Source organism: Canis aureus, chromosome 20 (genome assembly GCF_053574225.1).
Source record: "Canis aureus isolate CA01 chromosome 20, VMU_Caureus_v.1.0, whole genome shotgun sequence".
Classification (NCBI taxonomy): Eukaryota; Metazoa; Chordata; class Mammalia; order Carnivora; family Canidae; genus Canis; species Canis aureus.
The window spans coordinates 20,061,678-20,086,405 of record NC_135630.1 but is presented as its reverse complement, the minus strand read 5'-3'; the positions used below and the strand labels follow the sequence as shown (position 1 = coordinate 20,086,405).

At 34.1% G+C, this 24,728-nt stretch overlaps 1 long non-coding RNA gene across 13 annotated transcripts in view; it reads right to left on the bottom strand.

Annotated features, from left to right (window-relative positions):
* Window positions 1-24,728, bottom strand: part of LOC144291523 (uncharacterized) — a 777,143-nt gene that overhangs the window by 292,794 nt on the left and 459,621 nt on the right. For 3 of the 13 annotated variants that reach the window (XR_013358831.1, XR_013358833.1, XR_013358841.1), the window contains one exon: window positions 6,575-6,691. The exons of the other annotated variants lie outside the window; for them this stretch is intronic. This is a non-coding gene — a long non-coding RNA (uncharacterized LOC144291523). The remainder of the gene's footprint in view (window positions 1-6,574; window positions 6,692-24,728) is intronic. 13 annotated transcript variants of the gene reach the window in all.

The following is a 24,728-nucleotide window of genomic DNA, read 5'->3' as shown; positions in this document are numbered from 1 at the left end:
TTCCTGACTTCAGATCATCTCTCTTCTACTTGCTGAGATTTTCAAGTTTGTTTTGTTGTTGTTGTTGTTTTATTATTATTCTTTTTGAGACCGAGAATGCCTGTAAAGAAGAAAGTGCATTCCATGACATGATGACTATGTGATCACTTGACCTCTTGGACAGATGCTGGCATCTGCCTCTAGTGTCAGGAGGAAACTTCCAGCATATGCCAACCCTCTGGTTCTTGTTTTCTTTTCCCTTGGGGCTCTCCAGATGGTTATCAGTGACTGAAAATGCTGCATGACACTTTGCTGCTCATTTTGGCCATTACTGTATACAACAAAAGGATCTGGTTAAAGTTAGTCATATGCATCCAGCCACTGCCCATGCAACAGTAATTTGGGATCAAAAGCATTACCCACACTGAGCATCATATTTTAAGGATAAGAAGGATGAGAATGGCAGAGAGAGGGGAAGGATGTACAGTAAAGTCCTTAATTTTTAGTTAGTAAGGCTAGGAAAGAATTGAAGTAGACTAAAGTGGCAGTAATGTATGTCACAGACAAAAAAAATTGGATAAAAATTCTGAAACCCATAGGCATTATACTGAATGTATACCATTGAAAAATATGGGCATGGTCCCTAGACTAATAAAGCTTATAACCCAGTATGTAGGACAAGCAATAAGGAATCCAAAAAAAGAAACCATATTAATGCTAGCTGTATTACTTTCTCTGAAGGTAACAACTGAATAATATAAAAAGTAGTAGTCAAGCCATCTAGATTAGACTATGGAATCAGAAAAATCCTGAGTCATGGACTGTCTAACGATGGGGCCTAACAGGTGAAGAGCTAGGCTGATTGTTCAATGCCGAAGGTACAAAAGTCCTCAGGAATAAAAGCATTTGAATTGTGCCACGAATAAAAAAAAAAATCAGGCTGATGCAAGGAAAGCACATATAGAGAAAGCACATATAGAAAGCACGTATATAGTAGTATAATGAGTACTGGATCATGCACAAACGATTAACTAATGAGAAGCATTTGGGATTTCATTTTAAATTCAATCAGAAATAATTGGATACTTGTAAGCTAGGCTAACATAACCTTCTTTATCTTTAACCAAGATCATCCTAGTTGCTGGGTGAGGAGTTCATTAGACAGAGGCCCTTTGGAGTCTCACACAATACCTCAGAGGAGAGAGGACAATGATGTGGACTAGAGGGAAAGCAGAGAAAATGGAAATCAATTGAAGGATTTGATATTTGCCTTGGAAGGGAACTCAACAATACCTGGGGATGAGCTGTGGGCTAAGAGACAGGCAATGGAAAGTAAAATTGCCAAGTTCTTGGTTCATGACATTGATGCCAATTAATCCTGAAATGGGGGAAGTCTAAAAGAATCCCAGACTTGAAGGGGAGGGTCAAGAGCACCATGTGGGGCATCTGAATTTTGAAATGTCTCTTAGTCATTAAAACAGATAATGTCTGTTTACCATTTAGATATATAAATGGAAGTCAGAAGAAAAATCAGAGAGAAATGATAACAAAAGTTCTCAAAAGTAGACTGTATTTTTAAGACATAGGAATTGATACACTTCTTTTGAATAAGGGTATGTAATGAGTAAAGACTTGAAAATATCCAAAGATTTTAAAGGATGGAAAATGAGAGGAAATGGAAAAGAAAAATGAAAAAAAAAAAAACATCAAAGATACAGAAGAAAAAACAAAAATGGTGTCACATAAGGCACTAAAATGGAGAGTTTTCACAAAGAGAAGGACAGAGAGAACTTTTTAAATACTTGTGAAAGTTGAGAATACACACAGAGAATTAAAAATTCTACATTGGATTTAGCAATGTTGGACTTCACTCGTGTTTTAACAAGAATGCTTACAGTAGACTGAAGGGATCAAAGGCTAAATGAAGTGGGAAGTAAGGAAGCAGATGCAAATAACTTAAACAAAGAACTTTATGAGTTAAATGTGGTGGTGACTGGAAAGATATGATTAGAAAGCATTTCTCAAAAATGAGAGGCAGTGAGTCATTTTAAAATGCTGATGGAAATGACCCAGTAGAGAATAAGCAGATGAAAATCCAGAAGAAAAAACATATTTTGGTTAGAAGTGGTCTGATATTTAATTGGGCCACACTAAACCTAAAATTGTTTCACTCAGATTGAATCTCCAGATTGGGTAAAAAAGGGAGAAAGATAGTGGGACTGACAAAGTATGAACAGTAGTAGCCCATGATTTTAATAATGTCACATAATGGAAGTGCTTCAGAGTTTATTATCTTACTTAGTCCCATCTGATTACTAAAAAAATTAAAAATCCTTAAAACATACAAAGGTGACTGAGGTTTTTTGGTGTGAGAACCAGGTATGAACTATAATTGGGAAATACTGCCTGGCTCCTTAGAAGTATTGAAGGGAAAGAATCTTTCCCCCTGAGGGGGAAAGGTGGATGTGGCAAAGGATGCAGGTCAAGTCAAGGGCTTTAGAGAAGAACACAAAAGGGTTGGATGCTAAATCGGCCCAGGGCAGGATCCCTGCATCATGAGTGAGCATTCGGTCTGCCTCCCTTCCCCATACAACCTGGCAGTTTTTCTATCCTTATCCTGGGTTTCTACAATGTCTGTAATTCTCTGCTCCCATATAATAAAAAAAAAAGTATATAAAACTAAATTGTGAATTCAACATTTGCCTCCATTATTACAAAGTCTTCACCAAACTTTTTGAGATGTAACAAGTATAGGTTATGGTGTCTTTAGAGATTTTGCGGTTGTAGACACAAGAAAATTAAAGAGAATTCTGTGTTTTCAGAAATGGTTAAATTTGGAGCAATATCTTTGGAGAAGCAAATTTGTCATAACAATATGTTCAAGGATGTAAAAATAGAGCTCCTTTTAAAATAATAATAAAACTATAATCAGTAATGAATGGTCTTGAATCACCTGCTGACTCAAGTGATGGATGGAGGTCTTGAGAATGGAAACCTCACCGAACACTTTTTCCCATGAGATTTCCAGTAGGCTTTGGTTTGTGCCTGGCTTGGAATTCCAGGACTAAAGCTTTTTCTGTGGTGGCTCCATTCTGTCTTTTTTGGATGCAGCCAATACCAGGAAATGGACTGAGATGAAGAAATACAGTGTATTTTTGTTGTTTTGGTTTTGGTTTTGGTTTGTTTCGCCTCTGAAAAGCTACCATCAAAAAAAGGAAGACCGCTCTGTCTCAGAAGAGAGTTTACAAAGGTTAAATGAATTTGTGTGCTCAAAATAGTTCTACGGTACTGAGTTTTTAAATTAAAAAAATAAAATGAAATACCATTTGCCCAGTAGCAGACTTAGGAACCCACCAGAATTTGCAGTTGCCAAAACTCTGGAACCTTACACTAGATTTAGCTATGGGGAATATTTGACCTTTGGATTGCTATCTGTATATTAATGTGTAGATATAGGTACTACAGAAGTGTTAATGGAGTTCCCATAGGACCTGATTTAGGGTAATGAGACAGACTAGGAATACAGTTCTTCTCTGCATCAAGGAATTTAGAAACATCTTCTATTCACTACAATGTGTAATTCTGCTTATTCAAAATGAGGAGAAAATTGAGTTTACTTTCTGTGGTCTGAAGCCCTCCCACTTTGTTCTGGGACCCCATAAGCAGGAAACTAATAGCCTAAAAGTGTCTGTGGCACTCTTTGGACACCCAAGGAGAGTAAGTCTGCTTAGAAAGTGATATTAAAATTTCAATTACAAAGCCATTTTGCAAATAAGTTCTGAGTTTCTGTCCCCAAGCTACGTTAAAGAGGTCACAGTGTTGCTTTAGGTGTTGGGTTTGGGATAAGAGGTAAAATTTGAGGTCTTTTTGCTTTTGTTTTTTCAAGAAAAATAAGGTCAGCTCCTGGTTGTCTAACCACAATCAGTTTCATATTAAATTCCTTCCTGAACTTTCACCTTCTTACAGAGGTGCTCTGAAATGATTTGAATCATATTCCATTTTAGAAAAAGTTGCACGTTTTGAATATTAATTTCTCTACAGTCTCAAATTTGTTATTAATCTAGGTCTTTGCAGTCCAGTACACATTTTCCAATAGATATGCCATATCAATATTTTATATGTTAGTAACATATTTTATTATCAATATTGTATCATACTGAATTTGATTTTAGCTTACTTTTTCTGTACTTTTAAATTTCCTAGTTTTACTAGGTAAAATTGTGGTATTTTAGTTAAACTAATGTGTGTACACACACACACACACACACACATTCATACATAAAACTGAAATCTTGTTAAAAAATCTTTCCTTAACAAAATTTTGTCTCGACTTACCAAGATATACTACTTAATATAAGCGCAGGTTGGAATGTACTTTAAGCAGGAATATGACTAGTTATATTAGCAAATTTTCTAACCATTTCACTTGCATTATTTGCATATGAGATCCTATTCTCAGCAAATCTTTTTTTCAAGCAAAATAAATATAAAAGTTCGTTTTCTTAAAAGATTTATTTATTTATTTTAGAGGGGGGAGGAGCAGAGGGAAAGGGAGAGAATCTCAAGCAGACTCCCAACAAAGCAGCAGAGCCCAAGGGAGGGCTCCATCTCATGACCCTGAGATCATGACCTAAGTCAAAATGAAGAGTTGGATGCTTAACTGACTGAGCCACCAGGTGCCCCAATAAATCAAAAATTTTAAAGGTATGTTATGTGTATCAAAACAAGGTAGAGATTTTCTTGTAGAAAATGAGAGGGAAGAAGGAGATTGCTGTGTGATCAAGAGACTGTGTGAGATTAAGTGCCAGTAAATCAGTATACCTAAAAGAAAAAAAAAAATTCTTAGCAGAAAATAGATATTGGACAAGATTATATTGCAGATCTAATCCAAGCCTGAACATTACCTTACTCTTAGTAAATATTTATTTCTTTGCTGTCTTGTTTAGTTTCTTTCTCTTGCATCATACATGTGTTTATTTAATTTTGCTTTTATGTATTCCTAACACGCTTGTATTGTTTGTGAACATATATTTTAATTTACATCAGTGGCAATATGATAGTTAGCTCTCCTTTATTATTTCATTCAATACTGTGTCAGATTCAGCCTGTTTACATCTGATGTTCTGCTCTGAACCACTATACACATAGTATTTCATTATTTAAATTTGGTACATTATACATACTTATTTTTCCAATTATGAACACCAAAGTTCCCCCAAACTCTTCACCTTCACAAGCATTTCTGCAACCCCGAGCACTCTATAAAAATGCGTGAAGATGTCTCATAGATAAATACCTAGGAATGGAACATCTGGGCTAGGCATAGAGCAGATCAACAATTAGACATATTAATGCTATGATTTTCTCCAGAATTACTCAAGCCAGAATGTACTCTCATTGGCTGTATATGAGTTTCTATTATCCCACATCCTCACCAACATTGGCATCAGTCAACTTTCTAATTTTGGACAATCGAGCAATATAAAATGAAAGTCTTTATTTAAATTTCTGCGGGATCCCTGGGTGGCGCAGTGGTTTAGCGCCTGCCTTTGGCCCAGGGCGCGATCCTGGAGACCCGGGATCGAATCCCACGTCAGGCTCCCGGTGCATGGAGCCTGCTTCTCCCTCTGCCTGTGTCTCTGCCTCTCTCTCTCTCTCTCTCTCTCTGTGACTATCATAAATAAATTAAAATTTAAAAATTTAAAAAAAAAAAAAAAAAGGGATCCCTGGGTGGCGCAGCGGTTTGGCGCCTGCCTTTGACCCAGGGCGTGATCCTGGAGACCCGGCATCGAATCCCACGTTGGGCTCCCGGCATGGAGCCTGCTTCTCCCTCTGCCTGTGTCTCTGCCTCTCTCTCTCTCTCTCTGTGACTATCATAAATAAATAAAAATTAAAAAAAAAAATAAATAAAAAATAAATTTCTGTTCCTCTCATGACCAATGGGTTTGAACACCATTTCATATTGAACAGTACTTTATTGTATTACCTTTCGTAATTCTGTGAACCTATTTTCAGTTCACCATACCTATGGTGATATATTAATAAAATATCTTGCCAATAATTTTAAATTAAATGATTTGCCATGATTAGTTTAGATACACAAATAAACTATTTCGATAATACTGCTTCAGAGGATATTCTTTCTCTTATTCTTTATAGTAGTTTTATGGTGAAAAATATTTTTGCTACAAACTCATCTTTCTCTGAGGATGCCAGCTAATTGCTCTCATAAGGTCATTCTGTAGAGGAGAAAGGCCCTAATCTATGCTGGGCACAGTGAGTTTAAACAGCCCAGAGGTGATGAGACATGGGCAGAGAGTCTTTGGACCCCTTAGACACTGAATTACCCATCGTTGCTGCCACTGTCCACCAGACAATCCTACTGCTCAAGGATCAATTTCGAACCCTCAGAAGAAACAAGAACATATTCTAAAAGACAAGGGAATACATATGACTTATCACATTGCCTGTTGGACAGCAGGATCTGATTTTCTGTTATTATCATGGTAACACTGGCCTAGTAGCATGTGAATACTGGCCTGAAAGCCTGAGAATAATCACGTATTTCAATGCATAAGAGACAGGTGATAATTACCCCAGGGCAACCTGGGAGAGTTCTACAGGAACATAGAAAGCTTTCTTTCTGCTCCTTCTGCTTATTGTCTTCCTGCTGCCTTCAATTTCTCTCTGCCCCAGTTTGTAGCCATCACCTCTGAAAAAAAAACAGTTTAAGATTACCTTTATTCTGTCCAGGTGCTTCTCAACAGCAAGAATTACACCTGACATTTTACATGGTGTTCCGATTTTCTACAGAGCACACTATTTCTTATATATTAACTCATTTTATTTTTACAGCAATCTCGGTGGTAGTTACACAGAGTATTAATCCTAGCTTTACAAACGAAGACACAGAAGCTTGAAAATGAACACAAGGTCATATATGGACATAAAAATTAGGCCTCTTGACTCTGCTGTTGTTTCAGCTATTATTATTGTGAATGATATTATTTTTCTAGATATTAACCGTTTCGTAATTAAAATATTATAGAAGTACACATAAGAATGTATCCAACATGTTAACCTATAAATTATTTTGATATACCTATTCTAATAGATATGAGCGGGAAAAGATACCTCTGAAGAATTGCCAGATATGAACAAGTGATTGAGAGAGCAGAGGATGAATGAGAAAGTGGTAGAGACTGATGTTTCACACAACATTCATAATATTCACATAATCATTTACTAACACACACTTCATACCCAGCAATTACAGCCTGACCATAAATTTGAAATAAAAGGAGATTTTTGTCATAAATAATGTATGTATTCCCATATATATATGTATGCATTCTCATACTCAAATGAATTCCATATTTGGAATATGCATGTATCCCAAAAGTTACTGCATATTTTCCTAATGTGATAAAATCATGATACATATTCTACTATGAAAACCATAGCTCCAAGATTTTCCTAAGATAGTATATAATCCTTTTAGGCTATGTGTATGTATTTCCATTATTTCTTGTTTCATTACATTTCAATGCACACTGCGTTAGAATTATGTCTTAAAAATTGCAGTCTCTAAAATGTTTTTTTTCACATTTTTATGTGCAAATTCAGCAGTAGAAATATTTTTGGTATTATTATAAAGAAAGAACAATCTGTGTATATTTTGTGTAAGTTTTCATAAAGTTCTATATACTTTTCTTTTTTCTCTCTCATTCCCTTTCCTTCCTTCTTCCTTTTTCTTTTATTGTCTTTCCTTCTCTGGCTACCTACATGTCTATTGATCTACATACCTATCTACTGCTTATATACTTCATATATAAATAATAAATGATTTTTGGCCTCTAGGGTTAAAAGCCTATGCTAGTATTTAGTCCAAACCAAATGTGTTTGAGTGTGAGGAAGAAAAATATTACTATTCTTTTGGCATTGTTTTGATTACCGAAATTAATTCTTAAGACAAAGCTAGCTTCCCATGTTGAATTCTTATAACAAATTTATTACAGTACCAGAATTTAAGAAGGCAAAACACGGCTGTTTAAGATTATTCAAACGTCGTAATTTTGACAAAGATAATCCTTTCAGGTTGAAAATTCCCCTGCTGATTCCTGACCATGAGTATTACCAAAAATGAAGATTTTTGGAGTTCAGCTGTCTTTATGTTACCAGCGCGCAAACATGGAAAACATGATATTTAAGAAGTTTTCATTGTTCTCAGCTTTCTCAACTGTTTATATTTTAATATACATTTGAACACTGGTTGGTGGAAATGTCCTAGCAAGTCTTTAGTCATACTCTGTGTGGCTTTTCAGATACCAACAATATTGCATTAACTTGAGAAAAATTTGCTAATAGAGCTGGTATCTGCTAACAATTTCTGCAGATTTGACTCTAAGACACAATTATACCCTGATGTGTTTATAAATACCTAATGTTAGGATTGTCTTCTGAAGCATGTTTAAGTACATTTTCCTAAACTATCTATATGATGATTACAACAATAAAAGTATGGCCCCACACATTGTAATTAAGTCTTCTAAATGATAGTTCACTGATTTTCTTCCATTTATCAGCTCAGCTAATATAGAACATTATAAATTAAAATTAAAACTCTATTTCATGAGTTCTGTCTTGATTTGATTCTCAATTTCCGGTAGCATGATACTTTGATTAGTTTAAATAAACACATGATCACTTTAGAACTAATTCTACCAGAGAAAAGAGATCAAGAGTGTGACTGTGCTTAGCTATATTGCTTGAGTGACCACCTTGGGTGACATTAAAAATTCTGTATAGGGCAGCCCGGGTGGCTCAGCGGTTTAGTGCTGCCTTCAGCCCAGGGCATGATCCTGAAGTCCTGGGATCGATTCCCACATTGGGCTCCCTGCATGGAGACTGCTTCTCTCTCTCTGCCTGTGTCTCTGCCTCTCTCTCTCTCTCTCTCTCTCTCTCTCTCTCTCCCCCACCCCCATCTCTCATGAGTAAATAAATAAAATCTTTAAAAAAATAAAATAAAATAGAGTTTTCTTTCAGACACTTTGATTTTAAAAAGTAAAATATTTTGGGAACATCACAATATTAAAACATATATAGAAGTTCTTTTCTAGTTAAATCTGAGTTAAACCTTTAGAGGAATAAAACCATCCTAAGGACTCTAAAAAGGACAAGTATATACCCTTTGGAGTATGGCTTCCATAAAGTCTAATTACTTTTCCTATTTAGAAGGAATATGTATCAAATTTATGAAGCCTTCTGTCATTATCCATGATAGCATGCCAGGTGGTCACAGTTTATCACTGTCGTGACAATTCAAAGTTACAACCATATACAGTGAAGAAATACCTAAGTATGTTTGAATTTTAAATCCTAATTTTTTAAAAAAGCTATATTCATTTATTCATGAGAGACACAGAGAGAGCAGCAGAGACACAGGGAGAGGGAGAAGCAGGCTTCGCCTGATGCGGGACTCAATCCCAGGACCCGGGATCACGACCTGAGCCAAAGGCCTATGCACATACAATCACTGAGCCACTCAGGTGCCTCCAAATCCTAATTTTTTATTTTTATATATGTAAACTCCTATATTTGTCGGTGTGGATGTTTGTTTCACTAATCTGTCAAGAAATATACAACTCCTAACTATTTTAAGGTCATAAGAAATTTGTTTGTAAGTATAGACAATGATTTTGAGTCATAGCGTAGCAAGTATATTTTTATAATTATTTCTAAGACTTCTGATTTATCCTTTTAGTGTAATATCTGTAGAAAGAAAATAGGGTTTAATGATTTGGCAAATACAATGAAACATGTTTGTATATTTGGTATTTTCCATCATTATCCTCATTTTGAAATCTTTGACAAATTGAATGAATAGTACTTTTTTAAAAATTCCTGTTCAAAGCATTAGTGTGTGTGTGTATACATGTGTAGTTGAGTAAATATATCTAGAGTAAATTTTTAAAAAATCATGGGCATGACAAAATCATTCAAAAAATGTGCACTCTTGGAATCTAAGACTGAAACAAAAGAACAGCTTCTTTTAAAAGTGACAGGAAACTGGAGAACATTTGGTAACAGCAACCTTGGAAACGCTCATAGGAACACCTTACTCAATCAGATTTGGATCCAAAGGCCTCTGTAGTTCAGGTTTGGGTTGGAATAGATTCCCCACAGATGAAGAAACATTAAAGTAATCCTTCACTGATTTTCACTCACTAGGCAACCACTTCCTAAATCTGACTGCAATACCCTTTGCTATGCCTCATTCTTTCCATGTTACTTTTGTGCATGTTATGTATCAATCCTGCTGTAATAATACTACCTTTAAGTATTTTAAGGAGCCAAAGAATAAACATGCATTGATAGTTTTCTCAATATATCAGTGCCAAGAATCACCACTCCTGAGCAGGTAAGATATGGAAAATCAGAATAAAACTTTAGTGATATATTTAATTTGACTCTACACATATTAAACATCCAAAGTCTGGCCACGGTGGTAGGAATAGGAAATGGAAATCATAGTCCTTTCTTTTCCCTAAAATGTTACAATACAGTGTGTGTACAACTATATAATTTTCTAATGTGATAAAATTGTGATAAATATTCTATCATGAAAGCCATAGATCCAAGATTTTTCTAAGATAGAATATACACCATATTTTCTGTATTAGCTACCCCATCATTAGTTTTTGTACCTTCTATATCTTATATCCAATTTTTGTTTTAGAAGTGTATTATTACATATCTCTACTGGAAACATAAAAGTGTGCTAAGGGTAATTTGAGAAAGAACATACTAAATCCTGCTGAGGGGCAACTGAAACCTACAAAAGCTCCTTGGAGGAAGTCAAGTTCACTGTTCAAAAGTCAGCCTATTTAAATAGAGATTGTTTTTCAGGTTTATTTTAGAGAATTTAAACCTCCAGCTACACACTCATGGCTTGATTGTTATTTATGACACTTTTTTTTTAATAGAAGCAACAACCTAGTTGATGCCACTCAAGTTATGTTGAACTCATATAGTATTTTTAAGGTATTTAGATTCTTCTAATATAAAAAAATCAATATTTCACTTAGAAACCTGTACTTCTATTTTCATTAAAATCAAAGCATGTGGCAAAAGCAAACCCTCGTTTCTACTCAGCAAAAGTTGGCCAAAGCGCATTCCTTCCCATTTGCTCACCTGGTCCATACCACTAATTTCACATGGGCAAGATAGTCATAGGAGTTTTACCCCTGCATGAGAAATATGGGAAGAAGTGTTTGCCTCCTTCATTCAATAATATGTGTGTTTTAATTCTACATTATACATTATAATCCCATACCATATATAATTCTATATTATATATTAAAATTATATAATATAATTAATATAATCAACTAATTAGTTATAATTAATTTAGTTAATATAACATTATTTTGTGAAAAGAGTAAAACGCTTCCCAGAACAAATAAAAGAGGTTGAAGACAGTCTTATCCAAATTGGTAAAGGATAGAGTTACTCACTTATTTGTAATTTCTGAATGTTTAAATTCTGTTTCTGATAATAACTGACCCTAAATAATTTAATGGAGATAGATAGAGTCTCTTTATAAACCCTAGAGAATCTAGTTAAAGAATATGCAAGTAGATGGGAAATAAATGTATAAATAATGTCTATTACAATCAAATAAGTCAGTATATTCATTAGAGAGTTTAATATGATTGGCCTAAATTTATATTCCCATGATGGAAGCAGGAAGCAAACCCAATTATTTTCAGGTACCAGTATATCATTTGCTAGATGAAAGGCTCAAAATAATCCAAATGAGACAGAAGATTTTCAAAAACATTTAGAATTCATTTTATCTTAATCCCCATGATGTGAAGGCCATTATGTTTAATCTATGGAGCGCCTATTTTGGATCCTTTTTTGCTTCTATTAACCATGGAGACTTAGTTTTTCTTCTAAACTCCATTCCCTCAATCACCAAAAGGGTTTTTATCCCTGCTTTTTGTGTTTTATTGCATCTTCCTGACAAAACTACCTTCCAGGAATTATACACTGGACTTCTCTCCCTTCTATTTTCCATGCTAGCTAGCCAAGGTTTAATTCCCATAACTAAGTGAGCAGTTTATGCCAGCACCCCAGGATCTGCCTAAACACTTTGTCTGTATTACGATGTACTTTCCCCAGGAACATGATTCTATTTTTAAAAAGTACCTTTTTCAGTGTATGATAGTGTTCTTATAATCTCCAAAAATGTATCTACTTTCCCAGGTAAAGCATATAAATTATAAATTGATAAGTGACTTATCAAGATGCTACTCATTAGTTCAAGAGAGCTCAAAACTCAAAGCATATATTTCTGATATTTTTCTATTAAAGGAAAAGTGTCTGATTAATGTAGATTAAGACTCATACATTGGAATGCCTGGGTGGCTCAGCTGTTGAACGTCTTGTCTTTGACTTAGGGCATGATCTTGGGGTCCCAGGGTCGAGTCCCACATCAGGCTCCTTGCATGGAGCCTGCTTCTCCCTCTGCCTGTGTCTCTGCCACTCTCTCTGTGTGTCTGTCATGAACAAATAAATAAAATCTAAAAGAAAAAAAAAGGACTCATACAGTAATTATTTGCTTTAAAGGTATTTTTTATCTTTTATTTCTTTAGAAAGTTCATATTAAAGTTTAAATGTTTCAGCAAAAGAAATCTGAAGAGGATCTAGAGTAGCATCTCTTCAAACATGGTTCTTGCAAAGTATTCCTGAAAAATCTTAATCTGTATTCAGCAAATATAGTTTTTGTACAAAAAGGAAAGAGCTCTGCCAACTACTACTCATCCTAAATAAAACTGATAAATCAGAGGTAGCCATTTTTCAATTCTTTAATTCAAATGAAAAGAAATGAAACTTTTATTTCAGGTAAATATGTTAATTTGATTCTTTCCTATCCTTCCTAAAGTCTATCTGAACACACTGCTTAGTGAACCTAATTTTGATATTTCAAATATAAGTCAAATATATTCCTTTAGCCTAAAGATTGAGGGGATTCAATAAGGAGGGAATATTTGATTAAAAAAAAAAACACTAGACCACCTCTACAATGCTTTCTGTTATAGTCTGAATCTAGAAAAGTACCCCATTATTGAGTTTTCTTATATAGTGGAATTATCTCCTCACTTTCTGAAGTTACAGCATTAGATCACTTGTGTATAAAGCCACAAAAGAGTACATTTGGTATTGAAACATGATGTATAATGTATACGGTTTCTTAAAAAGGTGATATATTAAGTATATATTTGGAAAAAATAAGGAAGGATAAAATATGGGTTTTCTTCTTAGGAGAAACATATCTAATGTATATTTTCTACCTTTATTACATTGTGCAGTTTTTATTCGCGCCATTATTCCATGATCCCAGCTAGGTATCTAAACACAAGGAAGGCAGACTGTTTTCACAGCTGCTCTTACAGTTATACCTATGCACTGGAGACCACACAGGGGGATCACAATTGCTCAACCATTAAAGCAATACCAAGACTCAAATGTATTTAATCGCCTTGCTTAGGGTAATTTCTGTGTACATACACTCATCAGTATGGGAACATATCAGTAAGGAGATTTACTTTGAAGAACTGTATTTTGTACAACATGAAAGAGAGGAACAGTACATAGCAACATTATTAAATAGCTAAAGCCCCGTGTTCTAGAAAGAAAAAAGGTGATTGATCATGTCCGTTGTGCCCAAGAACATGCCCATGACATCTCAAACACACACTTAAGATAAGAAAGAAATAAGTGTAAGTAGAAGCCAGAGTGTCATCATGGAATTTATATTCTGCTTGCCAAAGTAACTTCTCAGTACATTCAAGTGAATCACACCATTTCCTTGTTTATTATTCAGTTCAGATTGTCACATCCATTACACACACACACACACACACACACACACAAATACACACCTCTCACAACTGAAACGTATCATCTGTCAATACAGCAAGGGAAACAAAAATCAAAAAATAAACAAAATACACAAATACAAATACACACCTCTCACAACTGAAATGTATCATCTGTCAATACAGCAAGGGAAACAAAAATCAAAAAATAAACAAAATATTGAATCTAATATACATTGAGCATCACTAAAGTCAATATCCATCCCCATGATCAATTCCATCTTCCACTCATACTTAGCCTTAGAACAAACATCCCCTATCTTCAAGAGGAGAATGAAAAGCCTTTAGGCATTTAAAAGTGTTAAATGGCATGCTCTACTTTTTTTTTTTTAACTTTTAACTTAAGAATATGAAGTATATATATTTCAAATGTAATGTGACTTCTTGAAGGCTGTCTTTAAAAATGGCTTTTAAGGGCCACCTGGGTGGCTCAGTCGTTGAGCATCTGCCTTTGGCTCAGTGGTGATCCCAGGGTCCTGGAATCGAGTTCCACAGCAGGTTCACCGCAGGGAGCCTGAGCCTGCTTCTCCCTCTGCCTAGGTCTCTGCCTCTCTCTCTATGTCTCTCATGAATAAATAAAATCCTTTTTAAAAAATAAACAAAATGGCTTTTAAGAAAATAAGAAATCAATTGATTTGTAGCTATGAAATCTCAAAACACAAAAATTAACACTTTGATTTCTATTTCACTATTTCATTGAAGATTCAGGCTGGTTTACAGGCTTATTTGATTCCACACAGAAGTGAGGCCAAACCACTAAAGAGGGAAACTATCAACTCACTTTTTAATGCCAGATTGCTTCCCATAATCCCCAAGGAGACATTGTACAAAAAATGTGCAGCCAGACTCATTTGCTTTATTAAGGGCACAAAGAACTCCTAGATCCTAGTCAACTACAACAATATAAAGATTCTTTGTAAATCAGCTTTCTAGTATGGATCTCTCTTTTCTCACCTGAAGAATATAATTGTGTATATAATTTACAAAGCCTGACAGACATGCTTATTTTTAATCAAAGTAACTGATATTTGTTACATTTTTACCCTTAAGTCTTTTAAATGGACCACCATATTTAATTTGAAAACCTACACTATGAAATATATAAAATTAAAGACAATTTAAAGATGAGAAAGTTGATTAAAAGAAAGCTTAGGTTCTTTCTAAAAGTCATATTGCTAGTAAAGCAGCAGAGTATGAATTTGAACTCAAACAGGCTAGCCTATGAGCCTATCGTCATAAATACAATGCTAATCTGCCTCTCTGATTAGTGTCCACTCGCTTAAAACCCTAACAAAAGATAATGCTAACTGTGGTCTACAAAGAAAGGCTATTTGATCCATATATATTTATCCTGAACATCAAAAGGATTCTGAATGTGCTCAGAGTTGTATAAAAAAAGTGAAATGTTCTGGCTTATGTCTGAAAATATAAATATAAAAGATTAGGATAACCAAAGGCTGGTAGCAACATGCTAAGTCTCTATCTGAATCTAGAGGACTTGTGCAAAATCAAAAAGATATATATGTGAAAAAACGAAAAATAATAGGTAAAATTCAAACATTTTCCTAAAACAGGTTTATACAACATTACTAACATTTTTCAGCCGAAACTATGTAATGGTAATATTTAGAATGACACATACAGTGAGTGAGATTTTTTATAATTTTTTAACTTCATTTACAAATATACCATCAGTGGAGCCTCACAGTTCTATATGGTGGGAAGATGGAGATAAGCCTTCTTACAAAGGTAAGAAAAGAAGTATGAAGACAGTCTATAGCTTACTTGGTAACATATTTTCAATCTTTTATCATGAGTTATTTTTACCTAAAAATACTTTTTGAAAATATAATCCTATGTAGTTTAAGAAAACATAAACATAAACTAGGAATAATAAGTAGCAGAGCTGCAGCCATGAACTTGATCCATTTCAGTTTGAATCTTCACAAATTTATTTTGGATTCTTTCTTCTACATCAGGAATACACAATATTTTCCCAAAGCCAACTTTCATCAATATTTACTTGTAACTTGATCTCCACCACCTCCTTTTACTTTTTTCATCTTTGTCTAATATAGTTAGATTCATTCCAACAAAAATCAACTTTATACAAAGATGTCTATCCTTAGACTTGAAAACATCAGAATACTTGTTGGACCGAAAGAAAATATCTGCAGGTTTGAATTTTTCACATTTCACTTGGATATTTAGCATCATACAGGCATAGCTGTATTCCAGAGGCATGACAATAATTTTTATTTTAAATATTTTTGTGCCGATTTTCCAATTCTTAAGGAGCCTTTTTTTTCTAAGACCATTTTCTTCCTTTTTGGCTAATTTCAAAGAAGGGTTGTATTTTTACCAACCCAAAGCAGATTGTAATTGCAGAAGTGTTTTTTGTTTATTTTAGATCTATCAAGATTTCCTTGTGGGTGTCATGCAAGTAAAAGTGTGCAGAATTAACACCTTTTCTTGTAGTTGAGATTTTTTTGAGATAAAATTTACCTACAGTGAAAAACAGAGAAATTAAATGTGCATTTCAATGAATTTTGAGAAATCTATATACCAAAATAACCAAACTACTGTTTGAGATGCTGAACAATTGCATCACACCAAAAAATTTGTTTTACCCATTGTTAACCTCCATCGCCTACTGACAAACACAATTCTGATTTCTACCACCATATATTTCTGACATCATATAGTATTCCTGAACTTAAGATAATTGATTCTTTTCAATTTAATGTTGAGTATGGAATAAAGTAGGAAAAGAGTGTTGTTTTTTCTCATTCATTTTTCCAGTTTTGTAAGACCCATATGTTAAAAAAGACTTTCCTTTTATATTTTGGATATTAGCCCCTTACTGGACATATCATTTGCAAATATCTTCTCCCATTCAGTAGGTTGCCTTTTTGTTTTGCTCTACAAAAGCTTTTAATTTTGATGTAGTCCCAATCATTTATTTTTGCTTCTGTTTCCCTTGCCTTAGGAGATAGATCTAGAAGAATGCTGCTCTGCCAATATCTGAGAAATAACTGCCCCTGTTCTCTTCTAGGACGTTTATGGTTTCAGATCTCATGTTTAGGTCTTTAATCCATTTTTATTTATTTTTATGCACGATAATAAGAAGTGATCCAGTTTCATTCTTTCATATGTAGCTGTCCAATTTTCCCACTACCATTTGTTGAAGAGACTCTCTTTTCCCCCATTGTATATTCCTGCCTCCTCTGTTATAGTTTAATTGAGCATTTCATTGTGGGTTTATTTCTGAGGTCTATATTTTGTTCCACTGTCATATGTGTCTATTTTTGTGCCAGTACCATACCGTTTTGATTACTATAGCATTGTAGTATATGTTAAAATCTGGAATCGTGACACTTCCAGCTTATGTTCTTCGTTCTTAAGACTGCTTTGGCTATTTGGGGTCTTTTTTGGTTCCATACAGACTTAGTATTATTTATTATAGTTTTGTGAAAACTGCTGTTGACATTTTGATAGGGATTGTAGTAAATCTTTAGATTGCTTTCGGCCATATGGGTATTTTAAATTAAAATGGAAATACCATATGATTCAATAATTCCACTACTGGGTATTTACCCAGATTTGAAAAGCTACATGTACCTCTATGCTTATTGTAGCATTACAATAGCTATGATATAAAAGTAACCATCAATGGATGAATGGATAAGGAAGACTGGCATATATATATATATATATATAGAATATTACAGTCATAAAAAGGATGAGTCTTTGCCATTTGTAACAACATGGATGGACTTAGAGGGCATTATGCTACATGAAATAAGTCAGACTAAGAAAAATAAATACTGTATGATTTTATTCAAATGTGTAATCTAAAAAAAAAAACACAAAGAAACAAAAAATAAAAACAATACCCCCAAAACAAATAAATGAAAAGCAGAATCAGACCATAAATACAGAGAATGGGTGGTTGTGAGACGGGAGGGAATAAGGGAATGGCAAAATGTGTAAAGGACAGTGGGAGAAATAGGTTTCCAGTAGAGAATGAATAAGTTATACGAATAAAAGGAATTTAGTCAATGATATTGTAATAGTGACGTATTGTGACAGACAGTAACTGCACTGTGGTAAACATATCTAAGTCATCAACTTGTCAAATCATTATGTTGTACCCCTGAAACTGATGTAACATTATGTGTCAACTATATTTTTTTTTAAAAAGGCTTTCTTTCTTTATAGAACTGACTGTGCCTAGGCTAAAAATTGTATAAGGATACACTTACGAATTTTCTATTAGTTTTACTCATCTATTTGTCTACTCTTATGCCAAAAGTACACTCTTCTCATTGTTATAACTTTGTAGTAACTCTTGAAATCATGTAGTGCAATTTTTTAAACCTTGTTCTTATATTTTATGATTATTTGATTATAGACATTATGAATTGAGTTCTTTTATAATTAGCTTGAAATTTTCTATTGAAAAGTCTGTTGGAACTTTGATTGCAGTGACTCGAATCTCCACATCAGCTGAAAGACAATTAAGTTATTAATAATAAGGAATCTTCTAATTCATGTAATTAGTATTTACTTAAGTCATCTTTAATTTATCTTACCAATTTTCTTTTTATTTTCAGTGTACAGGTCTTACATATATTTCCTAAACTTTACTTAACTATTTCATATATATACTGATGTGCTTTAAAATAGTAATTAAATCACTTCAATTTCCATATGTTCTTTTCTATACTATAGAACTAAAGGTAACTTTTCTTTCTTTACTTTTTATCCTATGATTTTACCAAGTTTAGTTATTCCGTATTGGGGGAAGTAGGAAGCAGGAGGCGGGAATTTACTTAAAATATTCTTATGTAAAAAAAAAAAAAAAATATTCTTATGTAACAAATCACATGCTTTTTTTTTCACATGCTCTATCTATAAGAAGGTGCTAATTTTTCATTCTAATCTTTATGTCTTTAGTTTTTCCTTGCTTTATTAACTCGTATACAACTTTGAGTACATTTAATAAATGGCAAAACAGACTTTTTTCAGTGAAAGCATTCAATGCTTCTGATAATGTTACTGTTGTTTTTTTTTTTTTTTTAAAGATTTTATTTATTTATTCATGAGAGACAGAGAGAGAGAGACAGGCAGAGGGAGACGCAGGCTCCATGCAGGGAGCCCAACATGGGACTCGATCCCTGGACCCCAGGATCACGCCCGGGCCGAAGGTAGACAGTAAACCGCTAAGCCACCCAGGAATCCTGCTGTTGGTTTTACAGATGTATTTCATCACACTGAGGACATTACCTCTATTTCCAATTTGTTGAGAACGGTTATCAAGAATGTATGGTGAATGCTGTCAAATGCTTTTATCTGTATCTGTTGAAAAGGTAACTTTTTGTTATTTATATATTTACACTGAAATGTTTTTGAATGGAAAACTAGCCATGTGTTCCTGAATAAATTCAAATTGGTTATGATAAAAATCCTAAAATTTTATCAAGAATGTCTGTTTCTATAGTTAAGAAAGATGTTGTCACCTTTAGGACATCATGTAAGTTCATGTTTTTCATTTTATCTGTTACATGAGATATGTATGCATATATATGTGTGTGTATATATTTTTGTTTGTTTTTTTATTTTCTAGTCAGTTTTAATAGTTTCTTAGTCTAATTCTAAGATTAAAACTAGAGCAATTTATTTTTTCAAAATATGGGTTGGTATATAATAGTCACAGAGCATAATGAATACCTAAGCCAGATGTAAAGCAGATTCAGGGCTTTTCAGGATGGAGTGAGGAAGACAATAGTTGAACCTTAGCCAAAGAAAGGATTTCATGTTCTACCTGAATCTTGACAACAGTGGAGAAAAAAGAGAATGTGAACAAATTAGGTGACAGCGCCTATAGGTCCCCAAATATCTTTGAATCAACCTTTACCATCTACTCCCAGGAGAAAAACAGTTACTATCCAACAGGTCCCAGAACATGCATCAGTAACGGCCTAAATCAAGATGTGTCTTTTACTACTGTGGAAAAAGGCCATCACCTCTCCTGGCTCTTTTCAAGAGGAAAGTGAATTCGAGATTGTGGAATCTGGTCCCAAGGACATTAACCAAGAACTTAGGTCATATCTTCAAAGGGGCCAGGCTGAAAAAGATTTGGATGCCTCCAGGCAAACTGTGACTCACCAGTCTTTTTATAAATATACAGCTAAAACCTATCACACATTCACATTTCAATGTTACTTAAATTCAAACAACTGCATTAATGTTAAGTTGTACTTGCCAGTTTCCTATCTATGATGTGAGGACTTTACTCTAGTGTACACTCCAGTGAACAATGAAGAACAGTTTCATACCAAAGCAGATTTTTGGTATTGCTGTAATTTGCTTATTTAGCCAATGCCCCAGATGAGGAAATTAAAACTCTCCCAGACAATACAGACCTGAGCATACAGGTTTTCTGTTACTTGCATCTGAATGAATGTTGATAAATTCACTTTGTTACCGTAACTAACTGCTTTAGTGGAACAGGTGTGTTCACAATGAATAGGCAACATTACACCCCCACAGCCATAAACCTGGGGAGCTAGTCACAGCTGAGAGCTCAGTGTGAATACACCAAGGTGAATACTACTTGCGTAAAACTTTCTGCAGCAGGATAACCATTCTTTAGTCCAGATTCTCTGCTTTGCCTACACTGTTTAACTTTTACTTTAAGAAGTAAACACATCTCCAGTAGAAAATTATTTGCAACTACTTTTTATCTTTTCTGAATATTTACAGAAAGAGCAAGGCATTTTCTTCTATCTCCCTCACACCTACACACATACTTGTTCTTGACCTTCATCTGAACTGGTAAAATAACAAGAATTTTGTAATACTCTCAAAATACAGGGTCTCATTAATTTTTTTTGGTATTTCATTCAGGCTGCAAGCTGTCATTATTGCACCTGTTAGAATATCTTACACACATAGTAGTAGATTTGACATTTTGAAGATAGCTGCTGTCAATAAAAATTATAGATATTTATTTTAAGTAGTATGGCTGGAAACCATCCAACAGATCTTGAGAGAACTAGATTAGAATGAAGGCAAAGCATAGAAAAAATACTCCTTTTCCATATGGTGCCAGAAGCCTAAAAAAAAAAAAAAAAACCTTAGTACATACATTTTAAGCTTTATTAAGTAATGAACTAAAATTAATCTATACAAAATATTTATAATTACATACATTAATTTTAAAACAGTATACTAAAATGTTTTTCATTACTTTATCTCTGTTATAGGTAATATTTCTGATATGAAATTAGCTATAATTCATTGAATACTGGCAACTGTCTTCCCTAACCCCTACAAGGCCTAACTGAATATGATTACCTGTCTCGGTATTTGTTGGTGTGGTAGAGGAATACATCATCATTTTGATTTTCTTAACTTTAATTAGGTTTGAGATTAATCATCTTGTATATATTTACTGTCATTTATTTTTCCTCCTTCTGTGAACTAAACTAGGAATATTTTGGCCCAATTTTTATTGCAATTTTTATATTATTACTGATTCACGGTAAATCTTTATAAATTAAAGAAACTAGTTCACCTTTTGCTATACTAGGCTCAAGTACTATTTTTGTATTTGGCTAAGCTTTGTCAATTTCATTGATCTTTCCAAAGAATCACTTTTGGTTTTTTTAATTGTCTATATTCCCTTCCTATTTTAAGTTCCAATGATTTGTAATCTTTATTACTTCCTTTCTTATGCTTATTTTAGGCTTTTTCTAACTCTAAGTCCTAAGGTGGAAGCTTTGGTTACTGATTTTAGAGCTTTTTAGAGCTTTCTTATTTTCTTATATATGCATCTAAATTTTCCTCTAAATACTATTTCCACTAGATCCCACAAATTTTGAAAAGTTATCTTCTCAATTACCCCCTTCCTCCTCATGTTTCTAATTCATCTGGACAGGAGTTTTTAATAATCCATATTTCTCAATTTACTAGGAGTATGAATGACCATCCTTATTTTCCAAGCTGAAATTTAAAATAAAATAATTTGTCATCATAATTAGACATATATAGAACTATTTACATAGAAATGTCACTGGCTTCCTGCTCAGCAGGGAGTCTACTTCTCCCTCTCCCTCTGCCCCTCCCACCCACTCGTTATTTCTTTCTCTCTCTCTCAAGTAAATTAATGAATTAATTAAAATAAAATCTTAAAAAAAAGAAATGTCACTAAAAATATTTCTGTAATTTCTAAATTGGTCTTTTTAGAAAATCAGTTAAAATGTCAATGTTTCCAAAAACTTTTGTACCTTCAATGAAATATAATTTAAGAATAAATTTTTCTAAAGTAAATTATTTTACCATATGGAACTTCATGATCTCAGGGTCCTGGATGGAGCTCGGGCTCCCTGCTCAGGGAGGAGCCTTCTTCTCCCTCTCCTCCCTGCTTGTGCTCTCTCTGGCTATTTCTGTCTCTTTCTCTCAAATAAATAAATAAAATATTTTTTTTAAAAAATCTGATCAGTGATGGAATTCAGGCTTACAAAAGAACACAAATTGCTAGAGAAATAAAGAATAAAGATGAAAATTCAGATCACAGTAATTTTAACAGGAAAATGAGGATTAGAGTTTGGGAGTTTTCTCTCTACCTTGTACACTTCCAAACTGACTTTACAAATTCAGCTAAGGGTTTATTCAAAAAGTGAAATGATTTTAGGAAAAAAAAAAGTTCTGTCAGCATAGGACACATTTGCAGAGAATGCCTTGAACTGGATAAGATCAACTAAAAGAACTAAAATGAAAGAAAGCAATGGAAATGGAGATATAAAGGTAGCCACATCCATCTAGCACCACTTGTGAGAAGTAGCTACCATAACAGTGTAATATGTACCAAGTTGGAAAAGTATACCTCAAGTTAATGGGCAGTTACACTATTGGAAATCTTTGTATATTATATTGAATTTAAGCAGAGTTATTTTTATAGATTTTTCTAAGAATTCTTATAAGACAGGTGTATAGCTAGAAACATGGCAGGTGTTTAGAGAACTGAAGAATAACTTTACAAAGGCCTATGTTATCAGTGTGTTACAGACATCATGTTAAGTATGAAAGGATAGGTCATGGGATTTTAAGGGCCAGCTTCCTAATCTGTACTCAGCTTCCAGGAAAATAATGTCCAGGATAAAGATTTGGGGACAAGAAACAAATTCTTAGAAACATCTTTAATTTTGATGTTTAATTTTGATGTTAACCCATTCAGAAATAATTTTATGCTTTTCACCAAACAGATTTAACCATAAACAACATTATGTTTTACCAATATGTCTTCTGTCACAGTACCGGGCTCTTTCCCTAAGTAGCAAAATAAGCCAGATCCTTAAAAAGGGAGTCTCGAGAAAACCCAAAAGGCTTTAACTGAGTTTATGTTTAGTGCAGAAATTTTCAATTTTAGAGGCAACACATATGGAAGAAACTTTCTCAAAATGCTTCCACATTAACTCCAAGTCCCATGCTTAAATCCTTTAGGCAACTGAGTGGAAAATTAGAGAACACAACAATTTCAAACTCAAGTTAAAGAATAGTATCCAATCAAAACTAATATCAAATGGCTAATAATTAAGGAGATTCTAGCCCTATTATTTTCCATTTAATAACAACAGGTTTGAAAAAAACTGTTCCAATTTAAAAATAAGTGACAAGAAGAAAAACTAATCCAAATCAAGGCAAAAATTCTTCATCAAGAATTTAGAAAGAAATAGGATAAATGACATATTTAGATCCCTTGTTGATGAAAAATAGTATGTGTTCCAGAGAACAAATTAAAATTTTACAAATTATTTTTAAGTGTCAAATAGGCTAATTGTGGAGGCCGAGAAAAATCAAGGCCATTCCATCTCAAGTTTAGCATTAGCACAAGTACAGCCATCTTAGGCCCCTGTGAATAAGAGCTGAACTTTACAGGAAAAACTACAGAATGTGGCAGGGAATCCCATATCAGAAAGACAACAGAGCCCATGCCCATGGTAGAAAGTCCCATATTAGAATGAGAACAGAGCTCAACGCCCTTGAAAGCCCCGTATCAGAATGTAAACAGAACTTGAGAAATTCCTCCACCCCTTCTGGAGGTCCCCTAGACCAGCCCATAAAAAACCCAGCTGTAACCCACTTCAGGGTCCAAGTCCCTGCTCTGCTGTGTCCAGTGTACTTGGCCCAAGCTAGCTTGCAAATAAACCCTCATGCACTTGCATCGGTGTTGGCTCCTTGGTGGTTTCTTGGATTCGCAGTCTTGGGTACAACATTATAAGACCCCAAAAATAAGATTAAATGAGTCTGTCAGAGTAATGTAAATGAATTGAAAGAGAAAATTCAATCACATAGTCAAAATCTAATAAGAACATCTGATGGGTAAAGCATCTGCCTTCAACTCAGGTCATGATCCCAGGGTCCTGGGACATGGGGGCTCCCTGCTCAGGGAAGAGCCTCTTCTCCCTCTCCTCCCTGCTTGTGCTCTCTCTAGTTATCTCTGTCTCTCTCTCTCTCTCTCAAATAATAAATAAAATCTTAAAAAAAAATCTGATCAGTGATAGAATTCAGGCTACAAAGGAACATGAATTGCTAGAGAAATAGAGAAAGAATAAAGATGAAAATTCAGATCATAGTAATTTTAACAGTTTTGTGTGTCAACTTGGCCAGGTTAGAATACTAGGTTATTTGATAAAACACTAATCTAGCAGTTGCTATGAAGTTACTTTGTAAAGGTGGTTAATATCTGCAATTAGTTGACTTTAAGCAAAGGAGATTGTGAGGTGAGGGTCTCAT